General features: G+C 46.8%; 1 protein-coding gene across 2 annotated transcripts in view; it reads left to right on the top strand.

Moving 5' to 3' along the window:
- Nucleotides 1-1,685: 1,685 nt before the first annotated feature.
- GALNT11 (polypeptide N-acetylgalactosaminyltransferase 11) overlaps nucleotides 1,686-6,000 on the top strand; it is a 46,765-nt gene continuing 42,450 nt past the window's right edge. The window contains exon 1 of one of the 2 annotated variants that reach the window (XM_040074663.2): nucleotides 1,686-1,757. The gene's annotated coding sequence lies outside the window, so the exon portion shown is untranslated. Of the gene's footprint in view, nucleotides 1,758-3,759; nucleotides 3,956-6,000 lie in introns of those variants that run through there. The other variant, XM_040074687.1, reaches the window with a different exon arrangement.

The raw sequence follows: 6,000 nt of genomic DNA, 5'->3' as shown, positions 1-6,000 counted from the left end.
TGGGCTAAATTATTACAAGAGAGAGATCAAAGCTGCATGTTAGCCATTATGAAGCAGGAATTCTGAAAAGCTGTCTGATAAGGGGCTGACTGTGTGGCTATCTCATTTAACTGCACCTTGCTTTCATCCTGATCCCTGCTACCTCCTTGCCACTCACCTACTAACCTCTCCAATGGGCTGTAACTCCCTTTTCTCTCCCTGCAGCTTTTGATAATGGATTTGCCTTTTTGGCCTCTGTACTCTAATGCTGCAGCTACAGCTCTTTGACAGATTCTGGGTTCTGCTCTATTTTTGTTATTATAAGGCACCTTGCCATAATCTCTGGATATTGGGGGCAATATCCACCAAAGAATGGGCTTGGATGTGTCAGCCCAGTTTAATTTCCACTTCAATAAAATAAAATCTGCTATCTTCAAAGCGTCACTCAGGAGCTAAAGTTCTGTAATCTGAGTATTTATAAAATAAGCTCTCAGTCTGGACTATGCCATGCGAATCTGACAATGAGTTTGTTCTTAAAGCTCACCAGGGTTAACAAAACCAACATGACTTCCAGTTTCACCTCTTCGCCTGGAGGAATGACACCTGCCAAGTCAGTCCTGCACAAAGATGGATCTGTGGTGTGGTGGGTTTAGCAAGCAAGCAGTTTGACCCTCTACTCTGGATATCAAAGATCTGAGGTTTCAGCAAGACTCCCCACCTGCGAGGATGTAAACCTTGTCGCTATGGAAGCACATTAACTGCCAATCTCAGGTTATTTCAGTGTAGTTCTGGTAGATTTTCCTCTGCCATCTCCCTCGTCCAGCTGAAGAAACCACTCCCCTCACATTCCACAGCAACTCAAACTATAGGGTGAGGGATCCATGTCTGGTCAGCCCTGACATGCTCCATCAACCTGGCCTACATGTCTTTTTCCCCCCTTCAAAGGCCCTGGACAAGTACAGGGACTGGAGTATCTCTTTTATGAGGGGAGATTGCAGGAACTGGTCCAGTTCAGTCTAAAGACTGAGAAGAGATCTCATTAATATATGTAAGTATCTCAGAGGTGGATGCCAAGAAGATGGTGCTGGACTCTTTTTGGTGGGGCCCAGCAATGGGACAAGGAGCAATGGCCATAAACTAAAACACAATCAGTTTCATTTCACTTCAAGATGAGTAAGACCTTCTTTACATTGAGGGTGGCAGAGCACCAGAACTGCTGCCCAGGGAGGTCATGGAGTCTCCCTTCTCTGGATCCAAATCCACCTGGACACATTTCTGTGTCACCTGCTCCGTGTGAACCTGCCTTGGAAGGGTTGGGCTGGATGGGATCTCCAGAGATGCCTTCCAACCCAAATGATTCTGTGACTCTGTACTTCTATGGGGTCATTTGAGGCCGAAAAGCCCGAAACAAATACCTCGAGGAGCTGAAAAGGCTTTAATCGTCAGAGAGAGCTGCCAGACACCGTGTAAAGGCGGTGGGATGAGCAGACACATACACAGCGAATATGACGGGAGGAGAGGAGTGAAAGCCGTACATCCACAGCTCCGCACTCCTGATTCCCCTCACAGCTGGGCAAAAGGGATGCAAGACACAGCCCCACAACCCCTCAGGGCTCGCCATCTTCTCCCGCTGCCCCAGCCCCGCCTGTCATGGCGGCGGAGGAGGAGGAGGAAGAGGAGGAGAATGGGGAGGGGAAGGAGGAGGAGGCAGCGGTCACATGGCGCCAGCGCCGCCACAGCGGGCGCGGGGCGGGCGAAGGGGCGATGCCGCCGCCGCGGTGAGTGCGGGGCTGTGCGGGGCACGGGCCGTGCTGGCGGCGTGAGGGGAGGCGGGGGAACCGGCGCCGGCGTGAGGGGCAGCCCGGGGGTGCGGGTCGGGCTCTCTCTACACGGTGGTGCTCGGTCGTAGGTTGGACTCGATGATCTCAGAGGTCTTCTCCAGCCTAATTGATTGTGTGATTCTGTTTTCCCGCCTGTCCCGAGGCAGCGGTTCCTGAGCCCCAGGTCCGGTGCGGCGCTGCCCCGGTTCGGGTCTCGGGTGAGGTGACAGCGGGAGGCTGCCCCGGCCGGGTCCCCGCCTGACCGGCCCCTTGCTGAGGGCTCCTGCCTTAACCTTAGCCTGGGGGAGACCGAGGGGCTGCAGCGGGTTGTGCCACACAGGATGGGAGATAACGTAATTGCTGTTTCTTGTAGTCTTTAAATGCATGTGAAGTAGTAGCAGCAGCCCGCCTGCAGGTAGACTGAAACTCTGCAAATCTGACCCGAAATGTGAGGATCGGGGCGTGTTGGTGTTGTTGGCGCTGCTCCGTTCATTGATTCGTTTGTAGGGCGAGGTCGGGCATTGCTTTTTGGAGCTCTGTGTGACCCCGTGAAGTATTAAAGCTTTCTTTTCTTTATGGCTGGGAAATTTATTTTAAAACTGTTTCTTCGCTCTTCCGCCCCCCCCGTCCTCCGCTTCCCACTTGTTCTTCAGTACGTGCTTACCTGCAACACTTGGGCTCCTCTCTTCCTTTTAGTAAATATGTATTATTCTTCGTGGCTGGTCTCCAGCTCTTCTAGTCAGCTCATTATTGCCATGTGGTATTTTTCTTTTTTGTGTGTGTGTATTAAAGCCTATAAGGAAAGATGCAGCAGAACATGCTGAAGCAAATGGACTGTCTCAAAGTTACTTGTAAGGCAGAATAAAGGTTCTCTGGTCCCTTGCTTGCAAGAAAACAGACGGATGTGAGTAAGACACCAGAAGCCCTGTGCTGCTGGCAGTGGGGGGGCTTAGCAGTCAGAATTCCCTGCTCTAATGTGGTACTGGAAGCAAACATTGTGTTTAGAATCCTCCTTTCCAGGCAGCTGTTTCACCTTTGTTCACTTCATCACAGGTGTCAGCCTTAAAACTGCTGCTGAAAGTAATTAGAGCACTGATGCTCTCTATTACAGCATCTCTGCCAAGCTGTATCTTGAGCTGTTTTTAACTGCAGTTGCAGGGCAGCTGCAGTCGACCCTACAGGACCCTATTATATAATTAAAGTGCAGCCCCTACTCTTAAAATAAATAAATAAATAAATCTCATGACTTGGCTTTGTTGCTGTTTTGTAAACAATCAGGGTTTTCTCCATTTGGTCCAAAGTATTTGGAGCATTGCTTTCTGTTCAAAGGAAGGGTGAAATCTCTCAGTGCCAGTACAGTAATTGTGCAGGTGGGCAGGGTTGTTAGCTCTCTGCTACTATGCTTTGTTTTTCCCTGGAAAATATATTTCAATGTAAGATCAAACCCCTTCTCTCCTTAGAAAGAATAGTCTGGTAGTCTGTATGTTATATTAAGTATTCTTGCATACTTTATGAGCTAGGATCTGCTTTTTTTTTTTTTTTCTTTCCTGTGGATGTCATCTTAATAGGCGATTATTCCTGGGCATCTCTGATTAGCTTAAGTTGATCCAAGTGCAGGCTGTGCCCAGGCAAGGATGGTACCAACCTCTTCCTGCCAGTATGTTTCTGCCATACTACCCTGTAGAGAACCTCTAAGTATGTGAAATAGTCCAGCTGGGATTCCTAGGCCTCATTTTAGAGCAGCTTAAATGTCCAGGTGGTTCCAGATAAGAGGCTTTTGATTAACAGGCAATTGGCCTCCCCCGGTAGAACTGGCTCTGAAGAACTGCCTGCCTTCTGCATAAGCTTTTCTTCATCTCTGGGTAAGATAAGCCTCCTGCAGAGTTTTAGGAGCTCTTCTGCAGCAGGGAAGGAAAGAAATAACAGTGCAGCTCTAATGAGCCTTCGTCTCCCAGCCTCAGATGAGGATGCCAGCGGGCGAAGTGGCATTTGTTCTGCTGGAAGAGAGTATGAGTGCACATTTCAGGGCCTGTGGCATGGCTTCTACTGTCTAATCACATTCTCAGAGGATGCAAATCAATACTGCATTATGCACAGGAGTAACACTGGATAGAGTTCCTGAAAAGCTTCTGTGTGACTGTAGTTTATGAGAATGGGTGAGTCTGATCATTTTCATAGTGATGTAAAATAACAGTAGGTGTGATTGAAGCACTTTAGGTGGCTGAAAGCCTGGAAACAGCAGGGTAAGGGGAATAAAGATAAATTATTGGTATTTTGAAATTTTATCTACAAAAAATAGGCTTCCTCACAATAAGTGATGGAAACGCCAAGTTTTTAATGGTAGGTATGTGATGTGGGGTCGCATGGATGAGGTTAGAAATGTCTGAGCAGATAGTAAAAGTGGGGATTTTGGATCTTCTAGTGAGAAAGAACAGGGTACTGGGTGGGTGGTGAAAAGAACAGAGGCAGGATGGTTCTTTGGTTACATTCCTTGAAGGTCCTGTAGAATGGTTGCAGTCTGAGCAGCCAGCAGGCTGTTTGGCAGTGTGGCAGCTGTGTGTTGATAACTTGAAGGAGAGAAGTAAGAGACTTCCACTAAAGGGAAGAAGTAAAACTTCCAAGGTTACAATAATTCCTTTCTGTGACTGCTGTTTGTCAACTTCCTAAAGAGTTCCATTGGGCTGGTAGGTGATACTGCAGCTACAGGTATCCCCAAAATCAAGCAATTTCCTTTGGTACCGTTCATTTTGGAGAGATGCTGCTTGCTGTTGCAGAGTAAAAGTATGTTCTTGTATTTCACATGCAGAAATGAATTTGCTTTTTCTTTCTCAAAAAGTAGTACAGAGATGAAGTCTGTTTCAATCCCTGTTGGAGTGTGGGAGGCGGATAAACTGTCTTCTTATCTAAGGTTTCCTTTCAAAACATATGGTGGTTTATGGAGATGAAAGCATTTGCTGTTGCAGCTACTGTGTTAATATATAAAGTAGTGTCAGTGGTAAGGTCTCGGCTGTACAAGCAGCGTTTTGCAGCATGAGTAAAAGCATTTGTTCAGCTCTCTTTGTGTAAGAGTCAACAGCATGCACCACATCCTTCAGCCACGTTCTAGCGTGTTTCTCATGTGAATCAGCATTGTGTAAGAATTAGTGTAAATGTCCTGTTTGAAAACTGTAGAAACTAGAAATACACTGCAGCAAAAAAGGTGGAAAATTAGGAAGCTGGCTGTACTCTTTCATTCAAAAATTAACTTCAAGTATACTAAATTTCTGATATTCTATTGTAGGGACTTCTGAACTTATTCCCTGGGATGTGAAAATATGTTAAATCTGTAGATTAAATAACTGATGGTGTTACTGGAATGTAGAGTACTGAATGAAGTGCCTGTAAATGTGTGTTGTGTGTGTTGTATCTCAGCCCTTGTGCAGTCTGGCTTGGCAGCCTGATCCTTTGCATGTTTGAAACTGGAACACAGCCCTCGGGTGAATCAGCATTTCCACTGCTGGCACAGATTAGAGACCCTTGATGCAGGAACCTCAGGATTTGGTGCTGCCTGCTCTGTGCTTTAGAGGGTGAGCAAAAGTTGTGCAGGCCAGGGAAGAGTCCAGAGCTGCTACCCCGTAGTGCTCCCAGGTCTTTGACGTCTTTGTGGCTCAAAATTCAGTTGGGAACAGGTGAGCTCTTGTGATTTTTCTGTCTCAAGGCAGTAGGGGCATTGCAAGTTCTGCATTTCTGAGACTGAAGTTGGCTGTGACTGACAAGTTCTACCTTACCAGCTCTGCTACAGAGACTGTCCACATTTGTACTCCAGCCTCTCTTGCCATGGAGCAGGGCAAAAGTAACTCCTCTTGCTGCTTAAGAGGGAAAGAATATGTGCACGAGTGGCTGTTTGGGGCATACCTGCCTACCTGCAATAACTTTTTGTCATTCCCAAGGCTTCAACTACGGAGACACTGCACCATTTAAGAAGTCAGATTTTAAATTGACAGGCTAAGCTAATAAACTTGCAGAGGCGTGCTGAAAGGAAGGTACCTCAGTGAAGGGTTGCTATGTGCCAGACTGATTTAAGCAAATACCTAATGAATGTTAGAGGCATGTTCGTGGAGGTCTTTTTAGTTTGTGTAAAACCGTTGAAATGTTGTTTGGCTAAATGACACAGATTTTCTTGTGCAGACAAGGATTAAATTGGATGCCTTAAACCTTGGAG

The sequence above is a fragment of the Hirundo rustica genome, chromosome 1, assembly GCF_015227805.2.
Source record: "Hirundo rustica isolate bHirRus1 chromosome 1, bHirRus1.pri.v3, whole genome shotgun sequence".
In the NCBI taxonomy this organism is placed as follows: domain Eukaryota; kingdom Metazoa; phylum Chordata; class Aves; order Passeriformes; family Hirundinidae; genus Hirundo; species Hirundo rustica.
This window is presented reverse-complemented; position numbering and strand designations above follow the sequence as displayed.